The following is a 19,039-nucleotide window of genomic DNA, read 5'->3' as shown; positions in this document are numbered from 1 at the left end:
TTTGGGCGCGTTAGACACATGCGAGAGCAAGATCGCACGAGATCATGTATGGTGGGGAATGTTTTGGTAGTTTTTTCGATAATCGCACATTTGTTTTGTTTTGAACCTTTCCAGTGGGTTCGATTGTTCCGTTTCATCAAATTTCGTTAAATTTGGTTTTTTGGCTCGGCACATTGCAATCTTGCTTCATATTCTCCCGAGAGTAGATAACACCCTGCCTACTCGTTTACATACCGGCTCATCATAAAAAAAGTGCGGGGCGCTTCAAAATATATGTTCCTTTTTTTCCCTCGAACTTTATGTACACAGTTTCACTCTCGCTCTTTCGCTCTTCCTCTCTCTCTGTCTCTCTTTCGTACCCAGTGCGGAGAACCTCACCAACACCAACACACATTCGCTGCTCAGTCATCGTCATCGTTTTCGGCTAATGACTGTTTTTTGGTGCCGGTGAGCGGACAACGGTTCATCTCACACGGCGCGAACTGCGCTCATTCTCATCTCATCACTTTCGGCGCTGATCGCGCCAAATCGATCTCATCGCACGTTTTGGTCGGAAGCAGAAAAGTCCCGGGTCTAGGAAAGAAAACGTGTTTTTCGTTTGTTCAAAATTGGTTTAATTCACCAACGAAATTTCCATCAAGAGCTTCGCCAACATAACATTTCAATAGTCCTTTTGTAGCGCGATTTCTTTAGTTTTGTTTCAGGTTTAGGGATATTCGAGCGACATTCTTCATTCAGGCGAAATTTATTCCCGGTGAACATTTTTTTTTAAGTCTGCAAACAGTCAGTTAAATCTGGCGAATATGGAGAACGGAGGGCTTCGTCTATAAATACCAGCATCATGACCTGTCCAGCAGATTTTTGTTGGGGCGTTAGCTAGCTTTAAACTAGGTTCCTAGCTTTGACCTGAGTTCACCACTCAGATGACGATCGTTTTGACTCCGGAGAGAAGTGATATGATCCATGTTTCATCTGCCGTCTCATATCGACACATAAAATCCGGTTTATTACGTTTAAAAATGGCGAAACAATGCTCGTAATCATCCAATCGTTATGGTTTTTGGTCAACAGTAAACAAACACAGCCACTAACTTTGAACAGAGCATAGTCAAATCCCACACACTGTTTTGATATCTTTACAACGTTAGCTAACTCACAGAACTCCACTTTTCGATCATTCAAATCGATTTTGTGGATTTTTAAATGGTTTCTGATGTTACCGCCACATTTTAAGTCAGCAAAGTATCGTTTTAATGCTGCTTCTATTGGAGCGGAATCCTTATAATGTTTTTCAATCCATTGCTTCGCTTGAACGGAATTCAAACACATAAAATTCCCAACGAGTAGAATATCATGAGTTTTTTTAAGGTTAGTAATAATTGAAAAAGCGGAGAATGCAATAAGATTACCTATGTGTTTGGCTCGGGACTTTTCGGACCATGTGTTAGCTACTATCTGTAATGTTTATGGTGGATTTCTGCAACATTCGAGCCCCAATCATGTTGCGTCCACTGAATGCTGCATTAATTTTTACTTGCGCCCTATAAAATCATCAAACAACCAAAGACCAAGGTGCCCAATTTTTAATTTTCTCTCGGTGTCCCCCAATCGATCGGGGGAGGTGAAAATTAGACTCGAGAGCGAGGGTTGGTTTTTCCTATCACTTGGAGCCGCGCGGAAAACGATAAAAAGGGACAGAAAGAGAAAAAATACGCATAATTCTGCGTCGTCGCAAGGTTTCTTTTTTCATGTTCCGGGCTCCCTTCGCACCGGTGTGTGTGTGCGGGTCTTGAGTTACTAGTTCTTTTTTATAGATTTTAATTTTTTCTTTGGGGAAGTGAAACGAAGAAGAAGAGAGCGGTTCGGCCACAAGACCGAACAGGAAGGAGAGCGAGAGGAGGGAGAAAAAAAAGTGTTGCCCATGGTGGGCCGTAGGGTGCGATCGAAGGAATAGAATCCGGAGGAACCCCTTTTTTCGCGCCGCGCCGCCGATCGGCGCCCAGCATTCAGCCCTCTTGCCTTGCCCTTGCCGGAAGGAGGGAAAGGAGTTCGCGTTGTTTCGCTCCCGCGGTTCTTGAGTGTGCCTTCGCTTTTTTTTCTCCGTTTTTTAATTCGTTAACCATTCAGCTCAGTTCGCGCGGTGTCGGAAGGGGTTTTCCTGGCCTCCAATCCGTTTGTATCTTAGAACTTTTCTTCCCATTTTTCACTCGCCCTCGTGGCCCCGCCTGCATCGCCAAGGGAGGGAATGGGTTGGTCTTCGTGGGCTGAGTTCTTTGTGGCCCGAATTTATGTCGCCGATCAACTATGCCGTGCCGCGCGGTCTCGGTCGCCCGAAGGACCTGCCGGCCAAGGAGTGTGGACAGCAGCCCGGCCGGCCGGAAGCTGGGGCGAGGAGCATTCTTGTCTAAATTTTTCGTGGGGAAAAGTTTAAACAGATAGCAAACAAACACCACGCCAAAGGATTCACCGGGGGTCCCGCGTGGGGCGGGATGGCGTCCGGACAGGCGGGGACGAAACTGATTACATTTTTTGGAGATTAATTTAGGTTTTTTTCTCACTGTTTCCAGCCCCTTTCGCCTTCCGCCTCCGCATTGCGCCTTCTCAAGACTTTCATTTACTTTTTTTCCCCCTTTTGTTCTTTTTCACCAGCATCAGCAGCGGAGAAGCGGAAGGAGCTGATGAGGAAGGAAAAAAAGTACCAAGAAAGATGGCCGTGCCTGGCTTTGACATGTCCCGTCCCCGGCGTTCCGTGTCCGTCGAGTTCACCAGGACCAAAAAGGGGTTATTAAATTTTGCCATAGAAATGAAAATTTAATGTCAGACCGAGTTAAATGGGCTTTCGAGGCTATTCGGGCGCAGCGGTAGTGGGTGGGCCTTCGTTTCCTCTAATTCCTTTCGGAAAAATCTCCTGGGAGGAAAGAAAAGGAAATTTCCCAACAACTACCCGAATCGCCGAATGCGCGGAATGCGATCGTTCATTTGCAACGCGTCTTCGCCTCGATCTCGGCATCCTGTTTTGGGGCTGCGTACGCCTAGCCCTTGCGACAACCCCTGGTGGACGTGTCAAAGAAAATGGCAACTACAGGCCAAAGACCAAAAAAAAATGGACTAATTCAACGCCCGCTCTTTAATGGACGTACCACTTTGATGTTGGGCAATGGGTGAATAATTGATGGGCCGTAATACCCGGACATTAGTAATATAAATTGCAAGCGATAGAGAAGAACGATCGCAGTTGGCCATTTACGACACAAGACATGTCAATTGGTGGACATTTTTCTCGGTATCTCGGATTAAAACAAATTTTCAAAATGGCACTCAAACAGTTCAATTGCAACCCTTGAAAACACATCGTTACAGTAAGTAACAAAAATGAACATTGTCTCTGTAGCAGGGCCAAGACCACCTTGGAGCTTGTAATTGTCGGATAATGAGAAGAACCAGATGCTAGACCTTCACTGACGGTTGTAAAGGGTGCGCCAGGGTTGTAAAGGGTGCGTCATGACAGGACCTACTTAAGTGTTGAATAACTCCGCCAGCTGCTAGTCGATTTTGACAAATAAGATTCAAGAAGATTCTGAAACGTTTATGAGGTTTTAGTTGTAGATCGGTATAGCTCGTAAATTGAAAATAATCGTTCAACTGTGAAAACTGTGCGTGCTTATTCTTGGCGAATTTCTTCTGACTCCTTTCCGTTGCCCAATAAAAGTCCGATTTTTGTGTATTTAATTATTCGAGGCAATCATTCGATCAAAATTGTATTTTGAGTGAAATATAAATAAACGACATTTTATATTCTTAATAAATCTTGGTAATTTGTCAAAATTAACTTCAAAATGGCGGAGTCATTAAACATTTAAATAGTTCCTGTCATGATGGCGTGCGCTGTAATAGTCGGATAAGTAAGACCTTCGTAGACACCGAAGCAGAAGGTTGCAGGTTGATTGATTCGCAGCAGAAGCCCGCGAAGTATCCCTGTTGAAGAGTGTGAATTAAGGCATGGGAGTAGCAGTGTCCTTGCAGTGAGTCGGCAGCGGGTTAGGAGATTAAGAATCGCCCGGAGATCGTCCAAAGTCACGCGCCAAGTGCCGCAAACGTGAGCTGACCGTGGAACCCTCGGGCCGTCTTCCTGTGGCGTGTTGTTTGTTTGCTGGTTGCTCTTCCTGTCGCACGATCGCCACCGGGGTGGGTGAGGGTCGTTTGGTTCCCACTTGGTTGTCGTTTTAACTTTTGGCGACTCATCAGGCTCTCGGGTTTTTTTTGCCACTGAGCTCCAGTCCTTATGCTGCGGGGTCCCTAGAACCCTCGGACCGCTCGGATTACGCTTTCGCTCGCGGGCGGGCGGGCGAAAAAAGATCACCTCTGTGATCGCGGCCAGCTTGTTTACATGTTAGCTTCTGGTCCAGTGTTTACTGTTTGGTGTCCACCCGGGTTGTACCGGTGCTACAGTGTTTGGGATACAATCGGGCTCCACCTTCACCTCGGCGCAATGCTTTCGCGCTTGCCGCAAGAACTGCAACGTGACACGAGGCTTGCGCTCAACCGACGGCGGTCATCGTAAGCCGCAAGAAATGTGTGAATGAACGCCCCGAAACGTGCTGCTTCTACGGTTTATTTGTTACTGACACCCGTTTTCTTGTCGCGTTTTTGCGTTTTTGCGTTCTTAAGATGTCCATGCTGGCCCGTCACCTTGCTCGTGTTTCATTCGGCTCGGTGCCCCGGGTGCACTTGTTGTCAAGCCAGCCCCAGCCCGGCCTAGCCGCGGGGGTAAAATTATGAATTAAATCGTAAGCGTCAAACCGTTTTCGGCAAATTAACGTTGTTTTTTGCTCTGCGCCACGCCTGACGAATAAGTAGTTCTTGTTACCGTTGTCGGCGGGTTTTCTGCTTCCACTTGTGGTATTTGCCGACTCGGTCTCGGTGGTCCGTTGGCGGTTGCGGTTATGTAGCTTTACGTCTGGTGACCCTCCACTCTGTGACCTGACGGCCGAAGGAGTGTTTTGTAATGCTTCGAGTTCGGAACGAACCATTTCGATGCAATCCCCGATCGGGAGGGCTGCAATCGTGTGGATCGTGTTCTATTGCATCACCTCTGCAGACAAGACGAGGAAAATGCAAGCCATTCCGTTTGTTTAACGCAGGTCCACTCGATCGCTTTAGTCGCCGCCGTGGTCCGGGTTTCAAGTTTAATCGCTGACCACTGGAACCGCAGGTCATAGACTGGTTGGACCGATTGTCATTTCGATACGCGCCAAACAAGACTAATAATGTGCCCTCCAGAACACTGTGCATGGTAACACTTTTTATGTTGCTTCCAGCATGGCCATATTTGGCAGTAGGACGTGATGTTTAAAAAATTATATCATACTTTCGTGCGTGATGCGGACCGATATGTTTTTCGGCTATTTTCGGCTATAGAGAATTAAAGGAGAAATGGCACGAATCAGCGGCCAAACATCCCCCGTTTTGTTTCTTGACCGGACAAAAGAATTCACGGTTCAAACTGGGATATTGTCACGAAGAATAGTCTACAAAGGAACACAAAAAGATTTGTTTCTTTTTTCAACGAGCCACTTGTTGCAGCAAACAAAAAATAAATGACATCACACGTTTATTGTTGATGCACTTTTTATGGAGTCGAACGAAAAAATTCTAATTTATACGACTTTTTTACGATCTTAGGTAGCAAAAACAAAAAAGAACCATTTATGAAACGTATTAATCCATGTTTTTTGCCTCCAAAGCCGCGATGCATAAGGGCGATTGGAAAAAGGGAAACCAAAGAATAGTAAAAAGCCATTCCAATACATTTCGTCCACGCGCCGAACGATCGTGAGCACGCGTCCTCGTAGAGGGTTTTTTTTTGTAAAACAAACCTTTCTTCGGGATGTTGCCAACTTCTTGGGATGCAACCTCGGGTTGACACGCTGGTCGATCCTTTTCCAACGGTTTTTTTTGGAGGGTTGGTTGGCTCTTCATTTTGGTCGTTTGCTGTGTTAGGATTTACTGCAAACATTTATTAATTTAAAATCAGGATTTTCGTAGCAATGTATTTTTACAGTTACTTAAAATTACAGCCTTTGTGCTACTTACGATCGAAAATTATGGGACTAAGGAAAATTAAGCATTTTAAGCATTTTAAGAAAATTAAAATTAATTAAGCTTTTAGCTGTTTCAACACAACATCCCGTACAAGTTATCAAAAGTAGTACAGTGAAATGATCTAATCGATACATTGTTTATTTTTATTTCTATATTGTTTGGGCGATTTGGTAGGAATGTGACCCGTCAGAAACAGGAAAACCACTGTTTCGGTTATGCGCAGCAATTAAAACATAGATGATATCGATAATAAATAACATACACGAGATCGCCACGCTAACGTTTGATTTGCGACTCTATTCTTGAGTGGCACAGTCCGCGAATGTCCGAACAGAAATCCGAAACGGAGCCAACGGTTTCAGATCATCAGTAACGGGCATTGTTGCGCTGTTCCCAAGAAGAGGGTTCCGTGATTCAAACGGGACCGGACGGAGATTCGTCCGACTAGTTAGGGCATGGCAAATCTCGGCACACAAAAAGGGTCCATCCGCGGCCGTCTCTGTGTGCGCACGTGGTATGCAAAGCAATTCCAGGACGAGCCCGGCTCCCGACAGGCTTATGATTATGCGATGCGATGTGCGGATGGAATCGGCGTCCCCTGGCGAGGTTTTGTGTTCGAGAATGTGCGAATCTTTCGGGCGATTCGCTGGCTTGCAAATTAGTGGTCCCGGGAGAAACTGCTGTCCGGAGAACCCTCGGCTATTATCAACAAATGGACGCTAAAGATCCGAAATCTGCCATAAATTTCTTCGGATCAGCATCTTCGGGGCAGGGCGCTTCACAGGATGTGTCGCCGACCGGACGATTTGGGTCCCTAGCTTGGTGGGGTCAGCAAGGTCAGTAACCGCCGTTTTCTGGACGGGCCTCGAGACGAATGTTGTCCCCAGCATTGAAAATCCGACGGTTGGCACAATCGATCATCAAGCAGGAAGATTGAATGTCTCCTGACGAAGCACTGTCGGTGCGCGGAAGTAAAAGAAAGTCCCTTCGATAGAAATGTATAAATAATTTCGTCAGCACATCATTAGCAACATCATAATCGTAAGAGATGGCGTAAGAGTGTCTGTTATTTCCATTCCAAAAATGAAAACTTTTGGCCAATTTCAATTCCAACATCGAGCCCAGCATGGTTGGATGTCAATTGCGCTCACATAAAATAACATAACCAGACCGGGCCAGAAACCCCGTCGGACACCAGGCATGGGGCCATTCGTAACACACAGTCCATCACTATGCGCAGTGCAATGAACGAAATGACGTATGCCGGACCGTATCCTGGAAGGGATGAAGAAGGATGTGCACAATTCGAAGGATCGGCAGGCGTCCTTTTCGGGGTGCACGCTGGCTACCTGCGTGCGGTGTGCTGCCGCTGCGCTACTGGCGGATCCCTTGCTGGTTCCGAGTGTGTGTTCTTATGTAAAAGCATATTTTCCCACGTTTTTTTGCTGCTCCTCCGTCCGCCGGCCCCGGGGCTCTAGTCGCTTCACGGTCAACCTTCCCTTCGAGAAGGGCAACCATGCCTGCGATGGGCTGCAGGAATTTGCCATCGTCGTCCTGGCAGGCTTCCTGTAGAGTGCTGCGGCATGCCGAGAGTGCTGGGTCGACGACGGGGCCCAGACGACAAGGAACATCTTCTGTTCAGAGAAATTGGGAGAAAAAGAACAGAAACGCAAAGCCCAAAGAACCGGTCCTCAAGAAGTGGGCAACGGGCGCATTGCCGGCGACGAGACCATGGCGATCAGGAGAACCAGGATCGTGCCGTGCGCGCGCATGGGTTATGAACGAATCGTTTTTTGCACTCGTGTTCATGTTAGCAAATTTTACACTCCTTTTTTCTGCATTATTCTTCTGGGTCGCCCCGGTTGAGGACAGGTTGGAAAGTGTGCTGCTAGGGCCGGATTTGGACCAGCTCATTCGGGCGATTGCGTGAGTTGTATGGTCAATATGAAGCTTGAAATTTAATCCTACGCGGCCTTACCGTATTTGATTCTAATTGGATTGACCGAATGGTTCAACGGAAGCCCAAAACAGTTCAGCAAATAGTATTTGGTGCCGTTCAAGACGTTGCATAGACGGGTATCGATGAACATAATACAATATTTTGTTTCACCTTATTTTTCTTCATCGGTTCTACAATTAAAATTTAAAAAGTGTAGTATTTGTGTTTATTCTTCCGCGTCCAGTTCCAGAGTTAGTAAGGAAAAGCATGAAAACTGAGCCACGATTGCTTTTAACCAAACCGTTTATTTGAGTGAAGAAAAAGGCATTGAATCCCGATAGTTGTATCCGTCTAGGTTTTAAACTTTTGTTTTCCTTTCATTTCACTACGATATAAAAGCGATTCCTAAATAACCTTCGCACCTTTTCGTTCTAGATTTGGTTCCCATGAACTTTCCCATTTCACTTCGGGCGTCTTATGCTCGGGCCCACCGCGGCAAGGTGTTTCCGGGAGTCCGGGCTACCTTCTCCAACTTCTTCAACTACAACTACTTATAGCGGCCACAGCAGCCGATGCGATCTGATTTCACCGTGGGCGAAGATTAAACGCATCAGCGACGATGATCCCAAATCCAACCGAAGCCAGCCGAACCAGGAGTCAAGAGCAGAACACTGTGAGCGGAACGAGAGAAAGCGGCCCCCGGGAGAGAGGCAGAATTCACGGGAAATGCATTTCAATCGACGTCGGCGGGTTTGCGCAACGCCGGCGGATGTATCGGGCTCGCCGAATCTCTCAAGATGCAACGGAAGCGACCGAGAAGAAAAAAACCTGCAACCGGCACGATATCGCCCCCGGAGCCTTCCGAACACGGAGCTGAGCGGCGGTGTGTAATTGGCCACGTCATTGCGTGTCCCCTGTGACCGAAGAAGGTAGCGAAACTGTGAAATTTCAGCAGCATTCTTTTGATGAAAGCTTACAAAAATGTGAATAACGCGAAACGAAAGTGATCAGCGTGCGGTTATGTTGAAGAAACCACGGATTGGGAATGAATTCTTAAAGAAACTATTACATGAGGCGGTTAATGTCCGATGTGCGTGGGCTAACCTAACGGTCCCGGGCCAACGTTCGCCAAAAATTCGACGCCGAATATTTTAATCAAGCTCCCTCGGCTCGTTTCGGTATCGTGATTTCGGCATCTCCCAGGCCAGTCCGCCGCGGTCCGATCGGGCAGGAACAGGTTTTACGGGCGGCAAGCCAACTGCCGTAAAGCTGCGGATGTTCTTGCTCGTGGCCGCGGATCCAAAAGGCAGGTGCACTTTCGTGTGCCGTTATTAAAAAGCGCACAGATGCGTCCCACAGCGGGATGCAAAGTGAGTGGCGAAGCGGGTACCTTATAAAACCTGCTTTCATCCGGTCCGGTTTCGGGCATTTGGGCAGATAACCTAACATTATTAATATATAGGGCAATTAATCAAACGATGAGTCGCGGCAATAAATCATGTTTGGAAATGGTGTGATGGCAAAGTGAATACGTTAACAAAATGTATTTTAAATAACATTCCATACCGACTGCAGCAAGTTTGATAGGATGCCAGATAAAGCATTCAGGCATCTTTTCGTAAACCCGAATCGGAGGTAAGCCAGCTTTCTCGACCTCCGAGCTGGCAGGTCGTTGTTCCAGAAACGTTCATCTTGACACATCCATTTTCACTTTCGCAGCCGATTTGCTGTTTTGTTGTGAACACTGATTTCCTAAACGGATCACACCGTCCTTCGGTGTGGGAAAAAGCGTCCGAATCGAACCCGAACCGTGGTATTGTTGCACAACGGAGCTACCGAGCTGTTCCACCTGAGTGCAGAGCGTCCCTGGTTGGCATCCTCCCGCGCCTTTTCAACAATAACGAGATTAAGTGAACTAATCTCCGATTGCGAGCAGTGGGAAAGGACCTCCGCCACCGGGGGCATCTGTGCCGGAAAGGAAGGAAGCAAACCTGAGAGAGACCGCCTGTAAAACACTGCACAATGGCCCCGGACAGGAAGCGGATTCGCTGCGGTACGTTCCCAAGGCTCGGCAGGATATTGGCGCACCGAACGGAACCGCGTTGGGAAAGGTAAAAGCCGAGCCACCAAACTTGTCGGTAACGATTCCCGTCGATTTGGTGCTAATGATGACATCTGTTGGACCTCTCGGAGTTGGTATCGCTCGTCTGGGCGGAAATCGAGCACACCGAGGCCCCGAGACTTCAACGCTTCGCTTCCGACCGCGTGGACCATGCGCAGGCGAAGGTTAACGCCAACGCCAGCGCGACCGTTTCGCGAGGAAGTTGGGTCCGCGGTCCCGAGTGCTCCTCACGAAACCTCTCGAGTTGAAGTGGTTTTTTGTTGATTTTTGGTTCATTGCCTTCGGTGCTCGATGTAGCACCGGAACCCTCTCCGCGTTCCGCGACAGGTTCGACGAAGACAAATTTATGCAAATTCTTCGACCTCTCTCGGTGCGCTGAAGCTGAAGCTGGAGTGTGTTTTACTTCGACGTTTCGGCAGTGAAGAGAGTTTGTTTAGCAATGAGAGTACGCTTGAATCGTGCTTCTTCACTTTTGGGGAACATTCGTCGGCGAAGATTTTCGGAGTCGCCCTGAAGTGCTTTGTTGTTTTTTTGTGGCCATTGGGGGCGTGCCCACGTGTACTCTTTGGCTATCGGCTGATAAGCTAGCATTTTTTACGCTGGTTTTATTATTTAAACGCATCAGATCGAAACTAACTCTGTGTCCCTAAACGACCTAGGCGCCCCATCTATTCACCTGTGAAAAGCACAATCGATCCACGTGCCACGGCCACGAGGGCTGCCCGATCACGTGGCAACGATTGAACTGCTACCGTCACTTCCGATCCGATTTACCTTACTGTCGAGCTCGCCCGATTGTCAAATTATTAAAAATGTTCGGAAAAATCAGCACAATGCGGTGTGGTTGCGGTTTGATGCTGCGCTGCTTTGTGAGCCCCGGAAAGAAAGGGGTTTTGTGATGGAACCCGACATCCCCGGTATCGATCGGCCAATAATCCACATCCCGCAGGACCCGATCCGGACCGTGAGCACAAATAAAAGTCAAATCGTTCTCCGTTTACAGGCACGGGCACGGGCATTGTTATGCTCCCGTTTCTCCCCGGCACACAGTTCCTGGCGAGTTGCCTTTTCCTCGTCCCTGTCTCCTTCCAGCAAAGCCGTCCGAGGCGGACTTCGAGCATCGAAGAAGGGTAATCAATGCGCCTCCCGGGCCCATAACGACCGGTTAATTCATCGATCCTGATTGAGGCAACCGCAGCGTGCCCTGCGCTGACGGAAAAGGGATAATTCCCGGGGCTAATCAGGCAGATGAAAGAGTGCGAAGTGAAAAAGAAAAAAACGGCCCAGGGAATATGTATCCCTCGCACAGAATCCGATACATCGATCGAAGGACAATTTCGAGGTCCTCTGAAATCCGCACACGACACGGCCGTTCTCGTGTTGCTGTCGGTCGGTGGGGAACGAAAGGGATTGATTTCGTTTCACAGGATATCTCGGCACTTGCGCCGTTGATTGATGTTTTGAGGGCCGATGGAACGATTGTGGCCGTTCATTTGCTGGAAGACAAGATTATTAGTGGACAAGCAGAGAGTGGAGAGCGACGCTGGATCGACACATCGATCGATCGAGCATGGTCTCGACGCCTTCCCGGCTCTTTTGTGATGCAAATCGATCGATTTTGCAGTCGTTCTTGGCAATATGATCCATTCTGGTTCGCTCAAAATCAGTATTAGTCCAAAATTAGCCTGCCCAAGGATTAGCCCGGCCCGGCGATGACACAGTGGCGGTTTGCTTTGAAAAGGGTTTTCATTTAGTACGTTCGGTTTTCGGTTGTCTCATTACGTTCCGGCCGGTTCGGGGTGCCACATCAATCATAATGAATTCTCCGTTTCAAAGGCCAGACCGTCAATCTGGGAGTGTGTTTTGCCACACTTTTTCGAACGCTCTTTTCTTCCTTTCCGTGTGACGGTCTCTGTTAGAATATTACGGTAACCGTTTTCGTAACAAAATAGGTTATTAAAATTTTATTGCATCGACCACGAACTGGAGATATTGTATTTCAGAAAAGTGATTATTTTTCGGTTTTACAGCGTCCAGCGGCCAAGGTGACCAACGGGGGAAATGGTTTCCGGGAACGGTGATCCTAGGACCGCACATTTTCGATTGGCGACTCCACTTCTGGGGGGCTTCGAAAGGGTCGTCGGCGAAACACCATAAATTATAATCATAGCGGTACCCGGGCGAGAGTCTAGCCCCGAAAGAGGCCGATCGGCGACACATCTTGGTGCAGGGTTTTTGCGAATCGGCACGGTGGACCTCGCAGACCTCGGGCGAAACCGATCCCGCGGGTCGTATAAAATGCGGAAGATGATTCCGTCCAGCCCACGGCTCGGAGCGCAAACATCGCCCAAGCCCAAAAACAGACCGCCGAAAAGGCGACTCTTTCGGCTCTCCGTTGTTAATCCCCACGCCACACCAGGAACAAGGACAGGGGCGTTGGGTGCAGCATGAAAGTGGTTTCGAGAAAACCAAAACCAAAAACGAAAAAAAAAACGGCTAATGTTGAAAACTATCAAGAAATCGGTCCGCGAACTCGGTGGACGGTGGAACGGTGGCGTCGGTTTGGCGAAAATCGCGATAGATCGAGGTCAATGCACTTTGCGAGAAACTACTTTCAAATTCAAACTATGCGCCCGAAAATCTAGTCGGCCCTGATCGGCCGAAGGAGCGCGCTCCGCGGATGGCGCGATGCCCAGGACCCACGGCGGGCCACGGGGGACCGAATAACAGGTAGTGGCCGTTAGGTATTAGGTCTTTGGTTCCGACGAATGCGAAGCGTGGCACGGGGCTTAAAACACCCATCGGCGGCCAACGGGCGTATGCTGCGATCGCCACTTATCGGGCCACCAAGTGGCAGCCACCGACAGCAAGCGAGATTGGCAAATTATTTACCGCAAACGACACCGCGAACTGCAGATAGCGGCATTTTATGCACATCAATAGACGGCTTTTCGGGACAGAGTTTGGAGACAGGGTTGGTGGTACACAAATTTGCTAAACTGCGCAAGCTTCAGGCTGTGCACGGAATGCGTGGTCTTGAAAAAATCGAATCCAGTATCTTGAAAGAATCCCGTATCCCGAAGTCCCGCTATTTCTGGACTGTTTTGAAACATTCGGCGGTTTGTTGCTATCTTAATACGACATTCATTTCTCTTCCGAAAAAACATTTTCTCAAAATTCTTCTTCTAGAAAATAGGAGCATCTTGAATTAGTCCGGTTAACTCTAAAATCGGCTCTACGCTGTACAATAGTCTGCTCTACGAGGGCTGTTCAAAAAGAATCGGTAATTTTGAATTTCTCGCTGGTTGCTTATATATGATTTTCGTTTTTATGTAATGGTTTATTGTTACTCATGTCTGTCAATTATGCCGACAAATTCAGCCATTTTGAGCGATCGGTCAGCTTTTAAAAGCTGTTTTACTTGGATGTGTTTTGGCTCATCTGCGATGTTTGACTATTCCAAAAAATGGATTGCAAGGAATCCGTATAAAATTTTGTGTGAAAATATAATTAAGTGCCCAGACGCATACTGTGTGTTGACTTTGACTTGTGGTGAAGCTATTTTGGCTCAAAGCAACGTTTATCGGCTTTTCAGAATGTTTTCAGAGGGTCGTAGAATTTTGAGCGATGAAGCGCCAAGTTTGGTCGAAGGCGAAGGTTTTGCTTATAGTTTTCTTCGATTGCAGAGGCGTGGTGCCCAAAAGATAGAACGGTCAATAAGGAATATTACCTGTAAGTTATGCGTAATTTGTCTGAAGGTATCCGTTACAAACACCCGGATTTGTGAGAAAAAGAATTGGCTTTTGCGCTCCTGCCCATAGATCGTTTTTTAAATCTTAGAAGAACGGACCGGGCCGTACTTATGCTCATACATCGTTGTTTCTGTGTGAAAGCCATCTAGTGATCCATACATCTAGCGATGCCAAAGCCACCGTATTGTCCAGATCTGGTCCTCTGTGATTTTTTCTAGTTCCGGAAACTGAAGAGAGCCATGAAAGGACGACGCTACGCTACGGTAGAACAGGCATCGGCATAAATGCGGCATCGACGAAGGGGCTGACCAAGATCATAAAAAATTCAAGATCAATATCACAAAAAATCACAACATATTTTGAAGTGCTTCAAGAGTTCGTAGAAAAAGCGCTGACACAAGTGCATAACATCTGATGAAGATTGCTTTACAATGGACAAAATAGACACTCATAAATAGAATAATACTTTTTGAAAAAACACAAAATTCTTAATACTTTTTGAGCAAACCATGTATTCTATCACCGGCGAATCAGATCTAGTGCCAGTAATCGTAGTCTATGTGTTTTGTTCGTAGTTTTTGAGCATTAAGCGTCAAACGACCATACAAAATTTCATGTCTACTTGTTGGAGATCAGTTTTAACGCTAAGAATATGACTGTGTAAATCGTTGCAACAGTTATTCCATAATGGTTTACAATACACGGTATGTAGCTGTTATTGTACAATATATGGTGTCTACAAAATAGAGCAGAAAAAGTATTAGGAAGCAATGGATGAAACTGCAAGCAACATTTGAGGTGACATTCATTTCATTTGCATATCAATATAGAATATGCTCAGGAATCAGGCAGGAATCTAAATGTATCCGCTCCCAATAATACTACGTCCGACTCGGGTCTCTGTGGAGCGTTTATGGGCTCTTACTCTCCGATCTGGAACCGTTTACGACGTCCGCCTTTGGTCAGATGGTCGATCATCGGATCCGTAATGCGATTTACAGCACACGCTCCCCTAGAATAAGGGGGGCCAGAGGGATGCCAGTACGATTTTAATCAATGGCCCGAATTAGCGGAAGCATCAATCGCGCGGCTGGTCAATGAATCCCGGCGGCCGGCGAGAACTTTTTCGAGAATGAAATTTCTCTCCACATTTCTCCCTCCCAACCGAGTGGGCCGATCCAGTAGCGGGCTCTCCGAGGGCCGAGACCGTTCATTACAATGATTTCTTATGCCACTCGGCGGCTGAGCCGAAAATCCGACACCAGGCTCAAGTGGGGGTCCGCTGGGCCGGGCGTTAATGAAGGCGCGCGACTCTGGCACCACCGATTGGAGAACACATGTCTGCGCCACTTTGCGCCACATGGACCGGCGATGATGATGGTCCGCGGCTGCGCGTCTTCGGTTCGCGCAAGTCTCGGTTCTTCCTCTTCATTAGTCATGGCACGCTGTGTCCCGGGGTCCCGGTTCCAAACTGTTCCGCGCGCACGTTTCGGGCATCGGGGACGGAAGCGCCGCACGACGGTGCTGTCCAGCCCCGGTGGCCAGTAATGATTATATAATTTTCTCGATGATTAATAATAGAACATAGTGCGAGGGTCAGCGAGAGGGACTGCGTAAGTATTTTTTCTCGCTCCAGGGCTGCTCACTTCGCTTCGCCGACGGCCTGACCTCGACAAATTGAACAGTTGGCGTCCCCGTTTGGCCGACCGGCTCCAGGGCGTCCCGGAGGTTGGCCGGAAAGTTTATTAACTATTATTAAATTATTTGGCTCCCGCACGGCCAGACCCGGGGGAGGTAATGAAAATCGAATGAAAAAATCATGTTTTTCGGCGGTCCGATCGCCGGACCCCTTTGGCGGAAGGCCGCCGGATCGTCGGGACGCGCCATATAATGAGCCGCCGATGAGGCGTGACGCTCCGTGGCACGATTTTCACGCTTCGCGCCCGGCCCGGCTGCTGCTGGTGTTCAAAAGTGGAGTCCGAAAAAAATCTCATCTCACCATCATTAGCGGCCGAGAACGAGTATGCAAAGTTGGCCGGAACGTGTGCGGTGGGCCACTTTGGAGTCGCCACTTCGAGGAGCATCTTCGAGCCTTATAGTACTAGTCGCGTAACACTAACGTGTTACAGTATTTCTTTAGAGTTGTTTTTAGTGTTTCTGAGGTTTTTTGTCTACGGCTTCCTAGTTTCCAGAAGCCTTTGCCTAATGACGCTATTTCAACGGCACTTGGAGTACGCGTGCGCAGCCTTCCGCGGGGACTATAATTATCTCTCCAGGCGAGATGCCCGGGAGCCCCAGCTCCAGGCGTCACCATTTCTTCTCCGACGTTCGATCGGACTGGAAGCTGTGAACGCTGAGGGCTGAGGGCGTCACTAGAATTAGAAGATGATCATCATTCGCGGTAATTATGGCCACTTCGGGTCGGCCAAAGATAGGGGTGAGTTTAATTAGGTTAATGCTCATGCAGCGAAAATTGGTGGCCAATTCAAAGCGGATCGATTAGAGGTGTTAGGTTGATGTCGGTGCGCCGCATGACCCAAACTTCACTAGTTTAGCAACCTTAACTCCTTCAACATGATTGCTTCGAAGCACTCATGAGGCTCAACTGTACGATGAGCGACACCTGACACAGTCACAGTTGACGGCAGTAAAAGTGTTACCGGCAATCTTGCGTTTCGTTACTGGCCCCGAAAGGGGACGGATCTTTCGTCGCATCAGCTGTAAGACATTAAAAAAAGTACACCGTCCCGAAGAACGGATACATTGTTTCGTATAATTAACCCCCCAACGCGGGACGGGACAGTTTCGTGTGGCCACCCTGGACATCGGCTTCTGAGTCGCCGATAATTGATCGTCTCGAACGTCGATGTCGGTCTCAGGTTTATCATCAGCTGGGTGGCTTACTCGGGGACCGGGTAACGATCGCGTTATCACGATCGTGTTTCCCGGGGAACCGCCCGGGAACTACAAGACATCGCCACGAGTCAACACGCCAGCTTCTTGACGGCTTCCGTGTACATTTTGTGCTTCACGCCAGTTGGTCACTCTGTTTTCCTAGGAACAATTAAAGGTTTGTAACATCCGTCCGCTGCTCAGGATCGCCACTTATTCCCTGCTAGAGCGTGGTCTGAAAAGGTAGCGGCTAGCGACTTGCGTAACCTGCGGACGACGGACTTCAGCTGGAGCTGGAGTTCATTTGGAGAGTTTTATTATCAGCCACAATTATGTTTCCATCCAGCACATGCTCTCTGCATCCTCTGGGGGCCGTGTGGCCGCGTCGCTCATTGCGGCACGTAGGCCGCTGGACTACTTAAAGGGTGGTATTTTGATCGCCGAGCGCCATCTTGCGGCGATCGGAGTGCCGGAGAACGTGCTACAATTTTTAGCGTTTAGCGTTGCATTGTTGCGGACTGTTAACCTGGGCCAACCTGGGCGCGAGAGCAATTACGACAGGATTAAGGGCATCGCCGGTTCACTGAACAACATAGGATGGCGTGCCGGTGCCGGTGGAGTATCTTCCTTTTAAAATTTTAATTCGCACAAAATAGAGATAATCTTGACCGCTTGCGCCACTTGATAGACCTGGCCAGAACTAAGGGAAGTCGCGATCCTCCGAAACCGAGTTGCATCGGTCGGTTTATTATCTTCTCATTTGATAGGGATGGCTGACGGCGTGCGTCGTCAGTGAGTCATTAAAGTGCGTCTGGATGCAGCTGTCAGTAAGTGTTCGACGCACGAGGCGGCCAGTTCATGCAGATCCGAACCGCAGAGTAGAGTCGTTTCTTACGCCGAAGGTGAACCAGTTTTTTCGCCGCTTCCGCTTCGACCAGCTGGGGGGACCAAGCAGAAGTGCACACGGTCCGCGCCGTCCGGTAATTGCAAGGTTTTCGGGGAGGTTACGTGGAACAGATCGGACTGCTTAATACCGTCCACCGTTTGGATAGATAATTTAATAAATGACAACTGCGCTCCGGAGTGATATCTTCATTGTAATTGGCGTCGAGTAATTGCATTATTTAGTGTCCCGCGTGCGCATTGAGCCACACACAACACTGGCTACTGGCACTTGTGTCTGTGGTGCAGGGTTGTCCATCTAGTGTGAGGATGGTCCGTGTTTGGATGTCGTCCAAGTTTTCAGCTTCAATTTCACCGAATGGCTGGGCCAACCCTTCTCGGTAGCGTACGTCATCGACTGTTACGGCGGGTCGTGCTTCATTTTTGAAGAAAAATGGGCCGATGGTATCACCAGAGAGTCTCTCGTTGTGGGTGCATTGGCTTCTCTTGCACGACGTTGATTGTTTACAGTTTGAGTTGAAGACTCATCAATTTGGGAATAAGGTTTCAATATTTCCCAATTTTCTGTAAGCTTGGGGTTCATAGGACTCATGCGACTCTACATTTCATATATGTCAAAGATTTTACAAAGTGTTTAAAATTTCCAGAATGAAGTTTTCGTTTTAAAAATCAAGTAATCATTAGTTTATTGCAGTTGTTGGGTGTATTACTATTGTATGAGACTGTCAAATGATCAAAACATTCGCCCCGCTTTTGCTAAACCTTGTCATGAATATTCATCAAACTGTTGATCGAAATGTAGTTCAAGGTCCCCCTGTTGAGTAAGTATTGGAACGATGAACTGTCAAAACCACAGATCGCACTGACTTGATTTACTCCACCCATCTTACGGGCTCGGGTTCAACTTTTATCGACGCGATCTAATCTGATGCACCAGATGTTGGCCGCGGAGCGAGTGTGAGAAAAAAGCCCTCCACCGACCGAATGCATCCTCTGGCACCCACTTGTTACGTTACTTCGGGTCGGGCCCGGCCGAGGCATTTCCTGTGCATCCTCCGCGCCACGGGAATGCAGAGGCAATCGCAAACGGCAATCGAGGATCACGGCCGCAGATCCCAGTGGTGGTGCAGCGAGCATAATATGTTTCAATCATAATACAAATGCTCGCCTGGGAATCAAATCATTTCCGTGCGATAGAGGCGAGTGCGTGAAATTTCCCATTTTTCTACCAACTTTTTCTTGGTCCTTTTACGGCGTGTTTCCTTTCGCCCTCGTGAATGAATGTACGATTCCGCCTGGCGCGCAGCGGCAACTCATCTTCATCACCAT

This window comes from Anopheles bellator, chromosome 2 (genome assembly GCF_943735745.2).
Source record: "Anopheles bellator chromosome 2, idAnoBellAS_SP24_06.2, whole genome shotgun sequence".
In the NCBI taxonomy this organism is placed as follows: domain Eukaryota; kingdom Metazoa; phylum Arthropoda; class Insecta; order Diptera; family Culicidae; genus Anopheles; species Anopheles bellator.
Note: the sequence above shows the minus strand (reverse complement) of the source record.